Source organism: Symsagittifera roscoffensis, chromosome 7 (genome assembly GCF_963678635.1).
Source record: "Symsagittifera roscoffensis chromosome 7, txSymRosc1.1, whole genome shotgun sequence".
Taxonomy (NCBI): domain Eukaryota; kingdom Metazoa; phylum Xenacoelomorpha; order Acoela; family Convolutidae; genus Symsagittifera; species Symsagittifera roscoffensis.
The window spans coordinates 12,007,432-12,029,510 of NC_087068.1; the positions used below are offsets into that span (position 1 = coordinate 12,007,432).

General features: G+C 36.2%; 1 protein-coding gene across 12 annotated transcripts in view; it reads left to right on the forward strand.

The window, feature by feature from the left end:
• The first annotated feature begins 106 nt into the window (after window positions 1-106).
• The window catches only part of LOC134851075 (glycine receptor subunit alpha-2-like), a 70,515-nt gene continuing 48,542 nt past the window's right edge, over window positions 107-22,079 (forward strand). The window contains exons 1-3 of one of the 12 annotated variants that reach the window (XM_063866981.1): window positions 3,977-3,991; window positions 4,699-4,940; window positions 11,907-12,058. The gene's annotated coding sequence lies outside the window, so the exon portion shown is untranslated. Of the gene's footprint in view, window positions 300-1,466; window positions 1,550-3,976; window positions 3,992-4,213; window positions 4,941-8,599; window positions 9,006-11,869; window positions 12,059-22,079 lie in introns of those variants that run through there. The other 11 variants (XM_063866987.1, XM_063866983.1, XM_063866979.1 and 8 more) reach the window with 11 other exon arrangements.

The following is a 22,079-nucleotide window of genomic DNA, read 5'->3' on the forward strand; positions in this document are numbered from 1 at the left end:
GAATGGTCTTATTTTTTATTACTTACTCTTATGATACCGGTTTTCACCACCTGGCTGTGATTAATAATTATTTGACCACTTCAATTAACAGCACAGCAAAAATCTGCTTCGCGGTTCTATTTTACTTTGCAGTTCGTTTTCGCAGCTCTTTGAATTTTTTGCTTTTATGTTTCATCAAATTAGTGAGTCTGGATAAAAATTAAAATGTTCGCAAAATTTTATATATGACAAAACTTACATAGACTTGAAGTTAATTTTACTCAGCGTGTTAAATGTGTGGTCTTTTATGTCAAAAGAAGGTAAGCTTGGTTCTTTTGTGGTAAAGTAACATTTGACTTTGGTTTTTTGCAAAGCCCGAATTTAGTTCATTTTTAGGTCTACTATAAAATTATCGAATGTCTTATTTCAGAACCCTGAGCCCACGATTCACTTTTTTGCTTCTTTGTCTTTCGATATGTTTTTTTTATACGGATCAAATTTTTGAACAGCTGTTGAAAGGAAATTTTTTTTCAGTAATTCAAAGAAATCGAGGGTCTTATGCACAAAACAGCCCAAAACCAAAATTTTTATATTTTGAGCTAAATTTTAAGCGGTCAAATTTGATTGGCTAATAATATGTATTCAATTTAAGCAACATGTTCAAGCTATTTTCAATCAAAACTTCCAGCTGATACAAATATTAGATGAAATTGACAAAATGTGAAGCACAGCATGGCGCCAAATTGAGTCAATCCAGTGTGATTTGAGGCAATCTACCAGATCCAAACAAAATCATTTTGCTTTTTGAATAGCGGGAGGGTGTACAATTAGGAAATAAAATTTCCTAAAATTCAAAATTTTAATTTTTTTGAGCTTCGTTAAACGCCAAAGGTGAATTTTTAATCACAAAACTTTTGATCGATGCTAGATGGTAGTAAGAACTTTCAAGGCTCTGCAACGCGTTCAAAAAATGATAAACAGCACGCTTTTTACATCCCAAGGTTTTAGCACCTAGCTCTACGAAACACGGTAGCAGGTAAAATCATATATATATTTTTTATTTAGAGCACAGGGCATAAAAATCTTTCGAATGGTATGAACAAAAAATCCGTCAAAAACGGTTCATTAAAATATCAAAACTCGCCTCATTAAAAAAAAACTAAAGTAAGCATAAATTTTCCCTCTTTTTTTCGAAAGTTAAAACATGATGGGAAACAACTGAGTCTTCCAAAAATTTAACCACATAAACGAGACTGTTTTGCCATCCTTTTAAAGAAATTTTTAGGTCAACTCGAATCAGTAAGCACTTTCCATTTCCTGAAGGAGGCTGCAAATCACCGCCATAAACCTATCTCCTCAATCCCCTATGCTACCATTCCGCCAAAGACCCTACCAGCTCGGTCCATTGTAAAATCGACAGTTTCAAAGCTAATTTGTAGCGACATCAGTAACCCATTCATCTTCCCGCTTGGTTCACTTTCAGACAAGTCAATTTATGCTCTTTTATTTTCTGAAGGGATAGCTAATATATCCTTTATTTACCCCGAATCTTAAGATATCAAAAATAACAGTAAGCATTTTTTTCCTATCTGACTCTTTTTCGTTGATCGTGTCTTTGATTTTGAATCTTAAGAATTTTAAGGTTTTGAAGCACTAATAGTAAAAATCAGATAATTGTTAAAACTTTAAATAACCTTCTGTATTTGAGGTTGAGTTTGGTTTATTTATAAGCCAAATTAAAATTGTGAAAAAAATAATTGAATCGGCTAGTTTTAACTAGTCAAATCGAAGCGAACTTTTATTAGCTGAAATTGTTGAAAAAATGATATTTGAGCAAAATAAATAAAATAGATCTAAATTTTGTAGACAAATCACCAATGGAGCACCAATGTAAGTTTTTTTTAGACTCCAAAAAAGCCCTGGGCAGCGAAAAAGAGCTTCGCTCAACAAAATCACTCGTACTGGAATAAAGGTGAATAAAAAATTTGACAGGCTTGTTAGTTATTCATAGAAAAACCTTTTAATTATTAACTATCAAAAACTTGTTTCCATGTAGTTTGAACGAATTTTATGTATCTTTTTTATAAGCTGCAGCTTACTTTCTCTTCTGATTGAGGGCATTGAGTGTCTCTTCTACTCTCACCGCCAGCTAGTTTAATAGTTTGGTTAAAAGTTTCATGAATTATTTTATCTTAACTAAATGGTCCGTTCTCTTTTTTGATTTTCCAAATTAATTGAAAAAGTTTTCTGAGATTGATTCAAAGTGTCTCGTCTCAGTCTGATCAATTTTCATTTGGTTTGAAAGTTATAAGGAGGGTTCAAGGTATCTCTTTAACTATATTCCCCCTTTTGCAAAAGCGGAAGATTCGTTACTAGGCTGAAAATTCTGACATGCTCAACCGTTGATTTAATTTCATGTAAGGGATATTTTTCTACTAGCTAACCGAGGGGGGATTTAGTAAAAGAGATCCGGCTCAAGTTACATCACTAGGCCATAGACATAATGACATTCCAAAGGAAAGCTTGTCTTTAATTTGTTTTTGATTTACCTCCTTTTCTTAACCTTATTTTTTAGACTTTAAAAGTAATTCCGTTAAGAATAGTTTGTTAAAAGTTTAAACTTCGCTGCCAAAAAACCACAACGTGCACAAACTTAACATCATGTTTTTCAAATTTTCGAAAACCCAATCAAGGAAACATTGACAAAAACGACCTCCTGCTATACTGTGCTTACAATCGGCGCAAAAAGCATTGTGCGCATAAAAACTAAGAAGACCGCTCGTATCAGGGTGAAGCTTTTTGCTGCTTTTTCAGGCATCATATGAAAGTTTTGAATTTGTTCTTGATCTGTCTTTTGTATGGAATGACCAAATAATTGTGCTTAAGCTGTCTTTTTTTTCTCCAATTAAGCTTTGCTGTTTTAACTAGCTCATTTTGGCTGGTTTACTTATTAATAAGCTCTGAAAAATATTATTGCCCATGGCTCAAATTTAAAACGATAGTTTAGTAGAGAGTTTATGGGCTTTGAAGCTAAACTTATTAATTATACTGAAACGAAATACAAGTCCAATACATTTCGACATACTACAGCATGGCGGCAAAGTGAATAAATCCAGTATGATTTGAGGCAAACTACCAGATCCAAATGAAAATGTTTTGTTTTTTAAATAGCGTGAGGGTATAAAATTAGGTAATAATTTTTTTTAGCTTCATTTAACGCCAAAGGAGAATTTTTAATCAAAAGGTTTTTGATCGATGCTAGATGGCAGTAAGAACATCCAAGGTTCCGCGACACGTTAATAGAAGATTGATAAATAGCACGCTTTTTACTTCCCAAATTTTTAGCACCTAAATCTACGAAATACGGTTGCAGGTGAAATATAAATTTTTTTATTTAGAGCTCAGGGCATAAATATATTCTGGATGGTATGAAAAAAAAATCCGGTAAAAACAGTTAATTAAAATGTCAAAATTGGCCCGAATAAAAGAAACTACCCTAAGCATAAATTTTCTGTCTCTGTTTCTGAAAGTTAAAACATTCAAAAGGAAACAATTGAAAATTCCACATTTTTAACCACATATATATGAGACTATTTTTGTCATCCTTTTAAACCTTTTTAGGTCAGCTCGAATCAGTAAGCACTTTCCCTTTCCTGAATCGGCCCAAACCCCCCATTAATCTATCTCCTCAATCCCCTCTGCTGCCATTCCGCCTAAGACCCTACCAGTATGGTCCAATAGTAAAAGCGACAGTTTCAAAGCTAATTTATAGCGACATCAGTAACCTATTCATCTTCCCGCTTGATTTCCTTTCAGACAAGCGAATTTATGCTCTTTTATTTTCTGAAGGGAAAGTTAATATATCCCTAATTTATCCCGAATCCTAAGATATCAAAAATAACTGTATTTTTTTCCTACTTGACTCTTTTTCATTGATCGCGTCTTTGATTTTTGAATCTTAAGAATTTTAAGCTTTTGAAGCACTAGTAGTAAAAATCAGATAATCACAATTGTTAAAAATAAATTGTAGTTTAAATATAGGGATGGATGCAAACTTACTATATGCAATTCAAAATCAATAATTTTCATGATTTTTGTCCTCCCATTTTTTCGGAAAATCAAGATTTCATCCAATTGCTACGCGTGTTTTTCCCTGTACGAGAGTCCACTAGATGAGGAAAGCATCGTCACAAGGAGACTTAATTAAATTTTTGTGATCTAATTTGAACAAATTGCAAGTTCATTATTTGCTCATGTCTTTTTCTTTTTTCATTCTGAGTGCTCAATTTTCGTTGAAACTGAATGGTTGAACAACTGAACAAAACTCGAGTGTATTTATATACTTTTTGATCATCATTTATACTAAATTTACCCTCTTTCTGACTGGCTTAAGGCTTTAATTTTTCCCTCTTTTCCAACACTAAAACAACCCGCCGGGATATTCTGAAATCCTTTTTGTACCAGGCTTAAAAATTTGAAAGACAAACCACTGAACACATGTTAACAAAATTGACATCTAATTGATTTTTTGCTCTGAATTTGCCGAAGAAACATTTCCTATTTTTCCTGTTTTTATTGTAATAGCAGTAACACTCAAACAAATCTCCTCATAATATTGTCAGACTTTTTCAATTTATCCCATAAAATCTCAGAACGAAATCATAACAACACAAAAGCCCCAAGCAGTTATTCTTATTCTTTTCACATGCATGATTCCAGTTACCCATAGTTGTGATTGATGAAAAAAGGCTTCATTTCCTAATGCAATTTGGATACTAAGTTCTTTTGATACTTTGTTATTGCTCAGATGATAAGAGCTAAAGGGTTGTTCTATTTCATATTTACATATACTGATACACAGCAAATCATGGGTTTTTTCCAGCTGTTGTGTACTTATCGTAATTGGTATGAAAAAAAGTTTCCTCATCCAGCAAATTAGTTATTTCACACATGGATAACTGGTAAGTTCGCTGCTATATTTGCATTCTATTTTATCATTTCGCCGGGTAAAAAAAATAGACGACGAATTGTAATTACAACAGTGTACAAATCTTCAACAATTCAAAAAACAGCTCGTTTTTGCTATTTGGGTATTTTTGTGCAACACTGGTGGACAAAATTCAACGCAAGTGAATTCTTTTGAAATTATTTATATGTAATTTCAGTTCTGGCTGCTAGTAGTGGGTAGGATTCGTTGGACGTCTACAACTCTAGAACCGACAGGGCATCGACTCAATAAAAATTTTAATAACAGAACAGTCATGCATAAATTTTGTTTAATTCGTCAACATTTTTCTGAATTGATCAAAGTTAATGAAAATTATTTGATCAAAACTGATTATGCGTTAAATCGGATGCGTTAGGAGGCCATTTGGCATTTCAATTTGTTTTCGTTGCAAGTGTTCTTCACTTGGGCCGGCAGTATGAAGAACTGCCTTGTCTCACAGAAAAGTACAAATTTTAGAGTACTGTTGCATAAATGGCACTAGTCGAGGCCTAAAAAATGTATTTAATAATCGTTCGCTGTTCTAATTGCCCCTTCGCTCCAATATTTCCGTTTTCTTTTCAGCAATTTTTTGCATTGCGTTGAGTTTGTCGTATCGAATTTTTGGCAGATAAAAAGTGGTGGTGGCCTTCATTTGTATAAAGGCATGGTTAAAAGTAATCAATACAAAGAAATTTTCCAATTCTTGATTCTAAGGCAAAACTTTTTTCCTCGACGTGTTTTTGGACCTCATTTGGTGTGTTTATTATGGTCTAATCCAAAAAAATCCGTCTTTTTGTGATATTATCGCAACCTTTTTTAACTAAGGTCACAAAAAATTCTAGCCATGACGGCTGTTATAAAAAAAATCCAAAAGCCTCGGAAAATTTTTCGTTTTTTACAAACTGTTTTTTTTATTTCACTTGCTCTCTGTTTGATCGGCAATAAAGCCGAAAAGAATGAGTATTTTCACGATTTTCAAAAGTTTATTTGGGTTTGATATTGAAACAAGACAACTCGTATCAGGGCGAAGCACTGAATGTTCTGATCGACTTTTAAGGTCTATGGAGCAGTAATAACATGAAAAAATGAAAAGTAATAAAATAAAATTGAAAAATTAAATTTAAAAAAAATTGAGATTTTTTGTGAAAACATCACCCCACACGTCAAATTAAGAACAAAATGATAAATTTTTCTCCCATTAACAAAACAATTATGGCATATAAGCTTCCTTGAACCAATTTGAAACGATTTCTAAGATGGATTAAACCTCGCTTCCGCTTTGATACCGCGAATTTTGTCACTCGTTAATTGTCCCAAATTGGCCAACATGGCAATCTTTAATTCCCCTTTTCCTTACAAAAAATTATCACAGATAAATAAAAATCAAATTATATTTCAAAACAACAATAACGTTTGAATGTTATTTTTAAAATTCATCAAAAATGTCTAGTTAAAAAAACGTAATTTGTCTGAAGAAAAAAAACCACCCCGAGCACAATTATTCCGTTACTTCCGTTACAAAAGTCGGAACAACGAAAATGGTCGTACGAGGACTCTGTCCTGAAAATTTCTCAGTCCTGAATGCACTTAATACTCTGCAGAAAAAGTTTTCGCTTTAAAAAACTGGACAAAATTCCAAAAAAAAGGTGAAACATTTTTAGTTGATAATTTTTGAAAGTTTTCCCCCTACGCTAAGGGTTTTGTTAGGTTTCGCTCCTAGTAACAAATCATTAAGGGCAAATAAGCTTCCTACAACCAATTTGGAACAGTTGCTGGGACGGATTAAATCTCCACTCACGCGTTAAAGCGCAAAATATATCGCACGTTAATTGTCCCAAATTGGTCAAAATGGCAATCTTTAAATCCCCTATACTTTACAAACAAGGATCATAGGTAAAATATCTCTTCAAATTTAACCTCAGAACAACATTAGCTTTGAATGATATAAAAAACTCCGTTAAAAATGGCTAGTTCAAAAGTCGAAGATTGTCTGAAGAAAAAAAAACCCACCTCGAGCATTAATAATCCGTTACATAATTTTGTCAGTCAGTTAACTGATAGTTTTGGCGTATTTTTTCATTGATTAAAAGGAGCCAAAATTATCCCTTTTTCTGGTTAAATTTTTGGGCCCCTGAATTGCTTATGTTTAAAATCTCAGCAAAACTTATGTCATCATTTTTTCCGATTATTTTTTTCCGAATAACTAAAATCAGCAGTGTTTATGGTAAGCAGTGAAAATAAACAAAAAAAAGTAAACTTTAGTTTGTGTCACCACTCATTATATCGGTTAAATGTATGGGCCCAAATCTCCAAAATCACTAAAAAGACCCCATTTTTACCAAATTTTTTGCGCTGCAAAAAAAAAAGGCCAAAACAGTAGTTTTTAGGCACTTTCTGGAAAACTTTGACATTAAAATCGCGTTTTTATGGCTCATTTAATCTTCATAGTTGATCGCTCCTATCGATTTAGCTAAGAAATTACGGCTTTTTAGGAATTAAAGTTGAAAATAGCTTACTTTGATCCCATTAACTGTTTTTTTAAAACTCAAACCATTTTAATTTGGTTGATCAAGGATCTAGCACTTTCTCAGGGGAAGGGGGGCGAGGGTCGGCGGATTTATAGGTCGACTAGTTTGATATACCAAGCAAGCTCAAAAAATTATAAAGACCTAATTATTCAGCGCTGTTGGCAAATTATTTAATAAACAGGTCAAAATTGCCCTTTTTGGAAACTTTTTTGAAAACTATTAACTGAAAATTGCATTTTTTTGACGCGCGCTCCCCTTCAAAAACAAAGATATTTAAAAAATTCAGGGTTGGCCGCCTAAAATGGATGCCATAAAATAATACCAAAGGGGGGACCCTTAAGTTGGTGAGTAAGTCGATTCCCTAAGGGTGAGAGCGTTAGCCTCCCGCCCCCTACCCCCTAAAACCACCAGTAAACAGTAAACCAGAGGCTGTTTCTAAGATTTTCTCGAGGGCGCGGATTTTCAAAGTTTTGTCATTTTTTTTATAGTCGACCGAATTGATATTCCGAACGATCCCAGAAAGCTACAAATACCTTATTTTTGCAAAAAAATTTACGCCGCAGGCAATTTTTCGAAAAAAAAACAGGTCAAAAGATCAGTTTTTTGGCACTTTTTAGAAAATTGTGACAAAAAAGTTGCGTTTTTCGGCGAGCACTCCACTTCAAAATTAGTATATATTGTCGCCAAAGATATATATTTTGAAAAACTTTAGGGTTGGTTGGTCAAAAATGGATGTCATAAAATAATACCAGAGTCGAATCCCTGAGAAAAGGGCGTGTGCTATCCCCCCTAAACCGGCCGCTGCAGTAACCTCATTAAATATTAGGAAGCCACAATTTATCTGTTCTGTTTTGCTTGAAATGCTTATTTCAAACAAATTTGAATTTCAAAATATGTACATTGCTATAGGGGGAGCGGATAGGTCGAGATTCTACGGTCGGTCACTACTTAGGGGGGGGGGGGGGGTTGGTTGGGGGGTGGGGGGTATGGGACTGGAGATTTTACGATTGATCCGGAAAAGCTACATGCGATTCTGATTTCTGTTGTTCTTCCAATTTCGATATCACAGCACTACAAAAAAAAACTATCGGGTTTCTGATTCGGAAAACTGAAAAAAAAACGAATATTCGGCCGACATTTCACTTAGTCTGAGACGGCCTTTCAAGTTAAATGAATTTGAAGAAGGGAAAATGGATTTGAACTGAGTTTTTTTTCTAATTCTCAATTCTAAAGCCTGAGGCTTCTCTTCTTTCTGTAGCTTCAGTTCAAACTGAGATTTTTTTCTTTTGTTGTGGCTATTAGTTCCGACTGACAGGAGAATGTTAATTTAGTTGCCCAACAACAAGCTGGACACAATTTAAATGAAATCAACCGCCTGGAAAAAAACGATATTTTATTTATTTGACTGGAACCGGAACTGTTTGTGATCGATCTGCTAACTAACTGTCTTTTGACAGTTGCTTTTCCTCTACTTTTGTAATGAAAGTAACGGAATATTTATTTTGCTCGGGGTAGGTTTTTTCTTCAAACAAATTTCGACTTTTTAACTAGCAGTTTTTGACGGAATATTTTTGATATCATTCAAAAAATATTGTTGTCCTGAGCTTAAACTTGAAAAGAAGTTTTACCTTTGACCGTTTTTCGTAAAGTTATGTGGGTTTAAAGATGGCCATTTTGGCCTATTTGGGATAATTAACGCGCGATGTATTTCGCACTATTAACGCGTAAGCGGAGATTCAACCCGTCTTAGAAAGCCTTCCAAATTGTTAGAAGGAAGCCTATTTGCCATAATTGATTTAATACTCGGAGCGAAATCTATCACTTTGTACTTTATATGGCGTGTGGGGGATGAATTTTGCAAAAAACTTAAATTGAAAAAAAAATAATTTCAATTTTTTACTTTTAATTATTACTGCTACATAGACCTTAAAAGGCATTCGAAACACTTAGGGTCTCGCCCTGATACGAGTAGTCTTGTTCTGTTTTTTCTTCGGCGACTTTTTTGCATTGCGTTGAGCTTCTGGTATTGAATTTTTGGCAGACAAAATGTGGTGTGGCTTTCATTTCTATAAAGTCATCAAGAAATTCATCGATACAAAGAGTTTTTCCTATTCTTGATTCTAAGGCAAAGCTTTTTTACTCGACATTTTTTTGGACATCATTTGATGTGTTTTATTATTTTCTAATCCAACGAAATCCGTTTTTTTATCGTGATATTGGGGCAACTTTTTTTATTTTTTAGCTAGATTCAAATAATGACGGCTGCAAAAAAAGCCTCGAATAACTCTGCTTTTCACAATCTGCTTTTTTTCATTTCACTTTCTTTCTGTTTGGTCGGCAACAAAGCCGGATAGAATGAGCCCCCCCCCTCAGGTATTTGACCTCCTGCCTACCCAAAGGTCCCCCATTGTACTATTTTGGGATATCCATTTTTGGTTAACGGACCCAAAAGTTTTTCTAAAGCCAAATATACTAATTTCTGGGGACGAGCTTGGGTTTTTCTTTCAACCTGTTTTCTGCGAAATTTTTCCTGCGGCGTGGAAAATTATACCAAAACAGGATCTTTTTAATGCTTTAAGAGAGCTCGGAAAATCAATTTGGTCGACCTAAAAAAAGCCGACAAAATTTTCGAAATTTTTTTAAAAAAATCTGCACCCCCTTCGAGAAAACCCTAGATCCGCCCCTGTCTATAAAGCCACTTGCTCTTCAAAAAACAATTTTCAAACTGTTTGCTTATTTTTTTTGAGTTTTTACTTTTCTTTATTTTGTTGAGGTAGATGAGCGGCTCATTTTGATATAATTTTGACAGTAAATTAACTGATAGTTTTAGCGTCATTTTTCATTGATTAAAAGGTGCCAATTATTCTTTTTTCCGGTTAAATTTTTGGGCCTCTGATTTGTTTATGGTAAAACTCTAAGCAAAACTTATCTCATCATTTTTTCCGATTGATTTTTTCCTGGTAACTAAAATTAGCACTGTTTATGGTAAGCATTGAAATTAAACAAAAAAAAGGTAAACTTTAGTTTGTGTCACTACTCATTATATCGGTTAAATGTATGGGCCCAAATCAAAAGTTTTAGATCAGAGCTTTGCAAAATAAATTTTTAGGAAAAAAAGAGTTGTTCGAGCTTACTTATTTATTGCGCTCTTCTCGCAATAGCAAATAACAAATATAACAAATACAATGTCCAAAGTTAAAAACTTTGCCATCATGAATTAATTGTTTAGTCAAAATTTTACTATGGAGTTTTTTTGTTCCAATTTTCCTGCCAAAAGTAAAGGAATACTTGTGCTCGGGGTGGGTTCGACTTTTTAACTAGCCATTTTTGATGGGATTTTCTACATCATTCAAAAGATATTGTTGTCCTGAGCTTAAATTTGAAAAAATATTTCACCTTTGATCCTTTTTTCAAAATTATGGGGGTTTAAAGACAGCAATTTTGGCCAAATTTGGTACAATTAACGCGCGATATATTTCGCGCTTTTAACGCGTAAGCGGAGATTTAATCCGTCTTAGAAATCGTTCCGAATTGGTAGAAGGAAACTTATTTGCCACAATTGAGTTGTTACGAGGAGCAAAATCTATCACTTTTTACTCTATATGGCGTATGGGGGATGATTTTTGCAAAAATCTAAAATTAAAAAAAGTTATTTTATTTTTTTTTACATTCAATTTTTTCATGTTATTACTGCTCCATAGACCTCAAGAGGCAGTCGGAGCATTCGGGGCCTCGCCCTGATACGAGCAGTCTTGTTTCCTGATGTTACTCCATTCTACAGTCTTTTATCAACAAATAGGTGGGTAATTAAGTTTCCAGTGAGATCCACCTATGTCTTAAATTCAAGCTTCAGTTTTAAAATAAAGCACTTGCATATGTCATTGTAGCGAGTCATAACGGCCGTAAAGCCAAAAGTTTTCAAGTAGTTGGGTCTTTTTGGACGCTTTTCACATTTACCCTTACCTATCACAAATTCAAAGCACCCCAAAACTAAAACAAGACTGCTCGTATCAGGGAGAACATCGATATTCCGGATTCTATTCAGCATAACTGAAGAAGTATTTGGTGAAGATTTGAAAAAAAATTTCACAAGATATTTTGTAAAATCTTCCCTCATTTTCAAGTCAAAGCCAAATGATGATTTTTTTTTATTTTACCATTGGGATCAATTATCTCGTCCCAATTCAAGATGGAATGATTTCTGAGCCACCTTAACTAGTCGCCAACGCTTAAAAGAAAATTGGAAATTTCGAGCGAAACCATTAAAACGAATTGATCAGTTTGTCATTTTCAAAAACCCCCATAAATTTGAGCCATGCCCAAAAATGAAGAAGCATTTTTGTTTTTTTAAGCTCAGAGCATCAAAAAAATTCAGATTATGAAAGAAATATATATTTTTCCTCAAATTTCAGTTACAGAGTTGCTAATTGACTTGAAAATTTCATTCAATTCATGTCGATTACTTTCAGCGCGAAAAACATTACTTTTTATTAATTACACTTCTCACAAACTTTTATCCTGCAACAGATGATGGAAGCTGGTACTTATATTACCGGAATAAAAAGTAAGTCATTGAACCAAATTTCTAATTTCACGAGAATTTGAAGTTATTGGCTCTCAATTACTTGAAGCAATTTTCACTTTATTTTATTTTAACATTTTTTAATTAAAAAATTACATTGTGAATTGAAACGCCTGGTTCACAAAGTTTAATTCATTTTTAAAACTTTCATTGTAATGCTGCCATACACGCTGTTGCTGTGAGAAACTGCTTTGACAATATCATCTCCAGCTGAAAAAAAAGTAAGACAGAGCTTCCCTTTAAAGCAAAAACCTGAATTTTCAACTTGACTTCATATCCTTTTTTCTCAAAACAGCAAAATGAGTTAATTCGTGGAAAAACTTCATCGCCTTGTTTTGTCTTCACTGCATCTGTTTTTAGATTTATCGAAAGTTTTTACTACCTGGTACAATCATGATTGGATCTACAGATTTGTTTTGAGTGGTCTCTGAGTCTTAAAATTGTCTCTCACTTTTTTACAATCTAATCTGGTGAACAATTTTCCTTAAACAATTTTTATAGAATATTCTGTCATAGTATCTAAATTTAGTTCATGTTTCAATTCGAGTTGTGTTATCTATTTTAATCATCTGTCTGGCGCTAACCGGTATTTAACCTTCGGAGTGTCTGTCACCTTCGGATGACAGCTATTCTATTGTCTCCGACTTACTTTATGAAATACGGTTGCTTAACAAACGGAATTTAATTAACACTTCGAAACCGTCTTTTCACATGGCGCAGCCAACAGGCCAAAGTGGGGGGAAAAACCCACTGGGAATTACATCGTTTTGGCCCTCGACGTTTGCAGAACCACCAATGCTATGGGAGTTTTGGTTCAATCGATTTCAATGGGGGATGGTGGCAAAACACAGTTTAAATCCTAGGAATTTCTATTATGCCAGTACGTTAACTGCAGCGCAGATTACAGATTTACCAGAGGAGGTAGACGGGAAGAATCGCCTAGCGTCGGAACAAGTGCTTATCTCCAACTTGTACTTGTGTCTGGGGGAGAAAGGACAGGATGAGCTGCATAAGAGAAAACCACATCTGGACTTATCTGCAACAAGGTATTCTCGAGTTTTGGATACCATTGAAACCGAATTTAGAAAGGAACGAAACGAAACGTACGAGACATTCCAACTCTTGGCACGGAAGCAACAAATAGGAGAATCGCTAGAACAGTTCCACTCAGTGTTGAGCGGGTTGGCCGCTAGAAGTAATTTTGGAGCATTGGAGACCAGGATTTTGCGGGATGTGTTCATCGTCAACATGAACAATAGGGAGGCCCAAAATGAGTTATGCCGCCCGACGAAGACGCCAGAGGAGGTGTACCGTATTGCACTGTCATACGAACGCGGATATAAATATGCAAAGTCATATGGATCGATAACCGGGGGAGGAACCAGTGGCACTACCGGTGGAGCTGGAGCATTCCAAATCAAGACGGAACCAGTGGGGGCCATTCGAGGAGGTTACAGAAACAACAGATTGCGGGGCCGTGGATCATTCAGGGGGCGAGCAGGAATGAGAGGGGGTGGTCTCAGAAGATGCTATAACTGTGACCAACCAAATTTTACTCCGGAACATCTCACAACGTGTCCAGCGAAAAATGCAACGTGCAATTTCTGCAGAAAGACGGGACACTACGAGAGGACTTGTAGGGGGAAGCGAAATAATCAGGGAAGACCGGCAGTGGGACTGATCCAAAATCAGGAAGAGATGGGAACTACCGAAATAGGTGACGCGGAGGATACATATTCTCAGCATGAGAATTCCGTCGGCTGGGTCAATACACCGGCCAAGAAGCAGCGATCGTGGGACTCGGATAGCTCAGGAGATTATGTTGTCATGGCAATCAGATCTCGGACGGAAACCGAGCTAAAAGTGGCCGGTGCACGACTGCCGATTAAAGTAAATGGAAAACAAACGAACGTTTGGATAGACAGTGGATCACCGATTTCGATATTCACTATTGGAGAATTAAAACGAACGTTGGGTACCGCAGGCGTCAAGGTGAAGGCACCAGCACCGGAGGACGAGGAGTTCAGGGATTACGGAAACAACTCCCTACGACTACTAGGAACGATGGACGTACTGCTGGAAACGAACGGATGGGTGACCAACGCAAACATCAGAGTGATTGGAGGAAGCAGACCATCAATTATTGGAAGAGACCTAATGCCAAATCTTGGATTACAGATTGTGCAGAAGGCACCGGAGGGAAATGTGATGTCGGTAAAGAGCGACCAAGCCACAGCTGAAGCGACGGACGTGGAGGACTCACTAGACAACTGGCAGATTTATTTCAGTAAGCAGTTTGAAAACCTTTTTAACAGAGTCGGGAAAATTAAGAATTATAAGGTACACGCGGATTTTTTTGAAAAGTTAACACCAATTCAACAGAAAGGACGTAGGGTGCCAATCACATTGCAAGAAAAGGTTGATAAGGAAATTGATAAACTTTTGCGACAAGGACACATTGAAAAACTGACTGAATGCTCGGATAAATATTTTGTTTCTCCGATTGTAATAACGGTGAAAAAGGACGGATCGGTAAAATTAGCGCTAGAATCACGGGAGTTGAACAAGCAAGTCCACAAAAACAAATACCAAATGCCAAATATTGAGGAACTTATGGATACGGTAGGACAAACGATAAGCGAACGGAAACCAGGGGATGTATATTTTTCTACTATGGATCTTACGTACGCGTACGGTCAATTACCACTTAGTCCGGAAACGAGCGTTCAATGCAATTTTTCGCTAGTGGGAGGAAAATCAACGGGTACGTATCGATTTCGTACGGGGTTCTACGGTCTTACTACCATGCCGGCGGAATTTCAACGAGTAATGGATACGATTCTTCCGGAATTTCCGCAGGCACATGCATTTATTGATGACATATTGGTGGTCACCAAAGGCACGGAGATCGAGCATATCTCAACAGTCGAGAAAATTTTGCGGAAGCTGGATCGCGAGAATATGTCACTTAAACTCACAAAATGCCAATTTGCGCGGGGGGAATGTGAGTGGTTGGCGCACAAAATAACCCGTACGGGGATAACACCGCTTGTCCGAAAAACGGAACCGATCGAATCGCTGAAAGCGCCAAAAACGGTGTCACAACCTAAATCATTCATGGGCTCCATTCACAGCTTGCACAAATATCTTCCGGCGCTCGCGGAATCATCAGCGTCACTACGCCCATTATTAAGACGGAAAAACGATTACATCTGGAGCGAGGAATGTCAAATATCATTCGAGAGCCTGAAAAAGCAAGTGGCCAATATAGTAGAACTTCGGCATTTTGATATACACCGGGACACAAGAATTGTATGTGACGCTAGTCATAATGGGCTCGGAGCGGTTCTTGAGCAACTAAATGCCGACGGTTGGCGGCCGATATCATTCGCATCCCGGTATCTAAACGCAGCAGAGAAGAATTACTCAACGAATGAATTGGAAATGTTAGCAGTTGTGTGGGGGGCCGAATATTTCCGCAATTATGTGCTGGGAAGGAAATTTTTAATAGTTACGGATCACAAGGCACTAGTGTCATTGCTAAATGGGAACAATAAAAAGAACAAAACAATGTTCAGCAGATTAACAAGATGGTTAGATCGCCTTATACCGTTCGATTTTCAAGTGGAACATAAACCCGGAGCAAAAATAGGACTCGCGGATTATCTCTCAAGGCACCCGAGCTTAGACCCTCAACCAATTAGCACCTACGATAGTATGTTTACGGTGGCGAAAATTAGTAGAATTAGATCCGCCCTCGGATTTAGAAATAGAACTTTCTCCAAAAATAGACTCGAGTCTCCATCGGTTACTAAAAATAAACGCGTTTGTAATATATCGAATAGAAAACGACCGGTAGAGGGCGAGCGATCATGCGACGGAAAATGGACCAATCACAGAGCGACGAATTGCATTTCCGGCAGGTCAACTGAGTTTAGCGAAAATTCAGTTGGGATTATTATTGAAGCTAACGTTGGTTACTCTAAATCTTTAAATTCGTTAATAAACAATAACAATTCAAGCAATTTAATCATGGAAAGGAAGATCAAGAAATTATTGGAACGACACACTAGCATTAGCAGTAGTGATGAAATTGAGGAGATTGACGTAGATATACAGGCGATAACAACAGAAGTCCGGAGCACTAAAACAAACACCATCATTTCTATTCCGTCGGTTTACCCTGGTGAAAGTTATCCGCCGGTTAATCCGGAAAACAAAGTTATGTCTATTATTCCAAGAAATTGTAAAATAGTCAGTAAACATTCCGCTCTTCCCGAATTATTTAATCTTCGATTTATAGAATCACAATATCAATCTGATCCACAGTTACAAGCCATTATCGAGTTAATTAAATGTAAAGACCCTCAGTTACACTCGAAGATTGAAGCAATGAGTAAGTACTTTGCACAGTATACTCAGGATTTCCACGTAAGAGACGGATGCCTGTGGATGGACGAAAGGCTAGTGATTCCGAATACATTGCAGACGGCGGTGGTAAACAGACTTCATTACTATCACCACGGAAAATCCAGTATGATCGACGCAGCTAAGGACATCTGGTACCCATACATGTTTCGTAGTTTAGCAACTATTGCTGGGAATTGTCCGGAATGCACATTAGCGGGTAAGAACTTGAAAAACATGTGTTCGAAGGATGATATAGGGAAAATACCTGAACCAAAAGAACCGAATGAATCAATCCAATTAGATTTTTGGGGACCCATTAACTATTTGAAGGAATCTAAGAAGTATGTTTTGGTGGCGGTGGACCGGTTCTCACGATGGCCATCAGCTATGGTCTGTAATTCGAACCGCTCGGATAAAATTATCAAATTTTTAACAATGTACATTACTGCCCATGGAGTTCCGCGCCAAATTAGAGTTGACCAGGGAACAAACTTTATGTCTAAGGAAGTTAAAACGTTCTGCAATGAGCAAGGAATTGAAGTCCTCACTTCGCCAGTTAATGACCATAGGGCAACAGGATGTGTTGAGCGCACGATTGGTAGCATCAAAAATTCAGTGCTGACGTATGCACAAGAGGACAAGCCGGAACCCTTGGATCGAATGGTGGAAAGAGCCCTCGGAGCCCTAAGATTTGTGAAAAATGCATCCCTTAAAATAACACCGTTCGAAGCGCACCACGGCCGGGAAGCCAATACGGTTCTCAGAAACTTGACTAAAAAACCTACGTTACGAAATCTAAATTGGGAAAATGTAATACGATCGAAATATGAATGTTTAGATGAACGAGACCCGATTGCTCAAACGATGCCGAAGCCGATGGACACTAATTGTGGAATCCGATCGGATACTGAATACGACCGGAAAAACAGACGGGGACCGCTAAGATTAACCGATGAACAAGCAGCTAATCAGGACAATGAGCCCGGAATAACACGGTCATCAAACGACCCTGTGGAGATACCACCGGCAGTGGTCATGCAGAGGACCGGGGAGCGTAATATGAATAGGTATAGACTATTAAAATCCAAAATAGTTGATCAAACTGAACACACTATTAAAATGAGTAATGGTGCGGTGCTTAGGAAATCAGGAGTAGCGCTCAGGAAAGCGAAATTTCCGAAAAAGCGGATGCCGGGAGGAAAATTAACTGCACCACCAACGCCGTGGGATCTGAAACGGAAGCTACAACAGAGTGGAAGTCAGCCAGGAAGCTCAAAAGGCACCAAGGGAAGTCATCACACCATCACGGGAAAGGGATCGAAATTCCAAATTTTGGAATCAGCAGAAAATTCAGACTCCGAATCGGACGACTATTTACCGTTGAGCACATCCAAACGAGGGGCGAAACAAACAAGCGGTCAAGACATCAATGTGGAAGATGGACAAGGAACATCTAGTGGGGGACCAGTGCAACTAGAAGTCATCGGAGTTCGTACCAGCAATAAGGAGACGGAAAAGGAAGATACGTTGGCAGGCGGCGAAACAGGAATCGGGAATGACCAGGGGAGAACGAATACCGAAGGATCCGAACCACAAGAAACGGAGCGCGAACCAGAGCAGATCACAGTAACCGGGGGAAAGAAACGGGGCCGGAAACAACGACTTGTTTCCTATTCAAGCCAGGATTCGGCTAGCTCACTGGACGACACAAGCTCAAGACGGTCGGGCAGAAAACGGACAGCAGTGACCAAGATGGGGGGGGGGGTCATGATTGACAACATTAGAAAAACGGACAAAGCCGGAACAGTCGAAGGAAAGGAATGAAGAAAAGAAAAAGGAAAAATTGAGTTCGAACAGTCTATAAAACTTTGCTAAAGAAATGGGGAAGTCCAGGGAGAGGGCATGCTGCATAACAGCTAAAACTCAAGAATTTGTGTTCTAACAAAACTGTAGTTGATTTGAAAAACCTTGTTATTAACCCTATTGTTTACTGCTAACATAGATACGTTGGATATTGGAATTGAGTATTATTTATTACAAGGAGGGAAATGTCATAGTATCTAAATTTAGTTCATGTTTCAATTCGAGTTGTGTTATCTATTTTAATCATCTGTCTGGCGCTAACCGGTATTTAACCTTCGGAGTGTCTGTCACCTTCGGATTGTCTCCGACTTACTTTATGAAATACGGTTGCTTAACAAACGGAATTTAATTAACACTTCGAAACCGTCTTTTCACAATTCATTTGTTGTTCCAACTTGTGAAGAAGGTAAGAAATATATATGCGTGGGTGATTTTTTCTGAGATCAAAACGTTGACTGTGTACGGGCATCGATCCCCATTTCTTTGATTGCTAAGCGGGTTTGTTGGTTTAAGTTTGTAGAGAAAAAAACGTGATGAGCTTAAGTCAAAACGCAGGATGTAATTTTCATCTAAATAAACAGATTAATCAATAATTAGTACGTAATGACTTTGAGTGCAGGTTTACATGACACGGGTGCGCGCTTCGCTCGTCGATGTTTTGAATCCTTCGCTCTTACTTCCGACTTTCAGAGTTCATCATTTCAGAGTTCATCATTATAAATTGTCATTACGTTTCAGACATGTACGTTTCAGACAAAATCAAAATTATTCATGTTTTATTAATGATAGTAATAATGATTTAATAACTTCATAAAGATACCTTTTTCTTCTTGTCAATGACTGTAGTGAAAACACCTATTAAGGGTTAAATTGGTTTTTTTGTGTTTTTTTAGGAAACAGTCAAATTTTCACACCAAATAATGATTTTCCGGTCGGACTTTTGATTTCATTTTAAGATCAAGTCAATTTCATTTATTAAAAACAAGGTAAATTACGCGTTCTAATTAAAAAAAGTAAACTGCCGCGGAAAAAATTGAGCCACTTCTAGTTTCGAAGATAAGAGCATAACTTTTAGATTTCCCCGCGGAAAAATCAGCTATGGATCTTGTTTTTTCGATTAAAGTTTTTACTTTGTCCATCATAAAATAGTCCTGAAATTCAAAGAGCGTTACCGCCATCTATTTTTTTCTTGATTATTTTGTTCTAAATTGTATTTTTTTTAGAATTCAGACAAGAGCATTTCTCAAGTCAATTCGTTTGAGCGAAATAGATTTTGACGAGGTGTTCAAAAAACACGGAATTTGATAATTGAATTTTATAAATAGCCGCAACATAAATTGAGCATCTGTTTAGGTTTTCCGAATACATATTTTCACTAGATGGTTATGGTTGCGCCGACAAAGAATGTGTTTAGCCCAAATTAAATTGGAATACTGAAATTACATTTGGAAAATTAATTAGCTTTATTTGGGTAAGATCATTTCCTTCGGCAGTTACTTGCGCTACTAACGTTACAAAATTTCAACAACAGAGTACATCAGATACTGTCTATACATTGATCGTCTTTTTTTATTCTCAAGTTTTATATGTTATATTTTTGGAATTTTTCATACGAATACACACTTTATAGATTTGCTTAAGACGATTTCAATAGTTTTGAAATGCCAACCATTTAAAAAAAGTACCTACTTTTGACTTCTAAATAAAATTATTGATTGAAATTTAACCATCTAATCAAATTTTTTATTATCACTGCGCAAATTAGTTTTTTACTCGAAGAAATTGCGGCAAAACTATGATTGGTGTTGTTTTTTATTTGATCAATTTCCGATTTTTTTTAAAAAGTGTTTTTGGCAGAATTTTGTATAGCATCCGAAAGATTTTGATGTCTTCAGCTCACATTCAAAAAAATATTTTACTTGTGATCATGTATAAAAAAAATATGGTGGTTTGAAACTTGCAAAATTGGCCAAAATGGGATACTTACCAAGCGGTAAATTGCGTTCATATAACACGCGTAATGCGTTCCAAATTGAAATAAGGCCAGCAATTTAGACCTATCAGATCAATACGAGACACTAAACGCACCTTTTATGAAACAAAAGCAATTTTTCGCTTTGTAATTAAGTCATCCTTTGCACAACCTAGATAAAAAGGAAAAAAAAAACATTCTTGATTTCGCTCTGATATACAAGTGGTCTTGTATTGTTATTCCGACTTTTGTAACGGAAGTAACGAAAAATTTGTGCTCGTTATGATTTTTTTCTTTAAAAAAACTTCGTTTTATTTTAACTGACCATTTTTTGACGTAAATTTCAATATTATTAAAAAATTACTGTTGTCATGAGCTTAAATATGAAAAAGTATTAAACCTGTGATCTTTTTTGTAAGGTTATGGGGGTTTAAAGATTGCCGTTTCGGACAAGTTGGGATTATTAGCGTGCGATATATTTCGCGCTGTTAACCCGTAAACGGAAATTTAATCCGTCTTAGAAATCATTCCAAATTGGTTGAAGGAAGCTTCTTTGCCGTAACTGATTTGTCACTAAGAGCAAAATTTATCTTTTTGTACTTTATATGGCGCGTGGGGGATGATTATTACAAAAAAAACTCAATCTAGAAAAAAATTCTTTTTTTTATTTCATTTAGTTTTTTTCATGTAGTTACTGCTCCTTAGACCTTAAAAGAAAGTAAAAACATTCAGGGCTTTGCCCTGATACGAGCAGACTCGTTATGATAGCGAGTTGTTTCATTGAAATTACATCTTTCATTCTTTGACAGTTTTATCGCACAACCTCAACCTAGTCGATCAAAGAGGGTTATCTTACTAGATCTTGCAAGACTCTTGTAAATGAGGGGTAATAAATTCTTGCAAATAGAGGTTATGTTACAAGATCTTGCAAGAGTGAGGTGATCTTGCTAGAATCTTGCAAAATTCTTGCAAGATATTTCGAGATAACCAACTATGAAATTTTTCACAGAACTTATTCTGAGCGCCAAAAAAAACTATAGAGATCCAGTTTGACTACGGTCACAAAAAATTCTGAGTTTAAGATTGGAAAGAAAAATAGGTTAAACAAATTTTAAAAGTTTTCATATATATATTTTGCTTTTTCATTTTTTGTAAAGTAAATAGTTTCAGGAAGTCGTTATAATTTATGCATTTGGTTTTTATTGAAAATTTATATCTATTTTTCCAACTCTAGCGGTTAAACTTCAATTTTTTTGTCAAAAAATTGATGAATAGAGTCAATAAGTATTTGTATGTTGAGTTCACAGAGATATTTTGTATGTTGTGTTCATATGAATCCGATAAATAATTATGTTCAACTTATTATGCGGTGGTATTTTTCTTTTTAAAGCTGATTGTTCAAGTATTTAAATATTTCTACTTGTTACCAGGTAAAATGCCTACTGGTAAAAAATATAATAGTCTTCTTGTGTTAAATTTCTTTTTCACAAAACAAATCATGTCTTCAAAGATCTTGCTAGAATTAAGAATATCTTTAAAGGAGGTTGTTTTGCAAGATCTTGCAAGAATCTTGCAAGATCTTTAAAGAGATGCATCTTCTTTAAAAGAATCTTGCAAGGTTCTTGCAAGATCTTGCAAGATAAATTCCCTTGATCGACTAGGGCACTCTCTCCCCCTCTCTAGATCTGCCATTTGTGTGTGAACTGCGCTCGCGCGTGCTTTTGTTTGTGAGTATGCGAGCGTGTAGATACGTGCGTG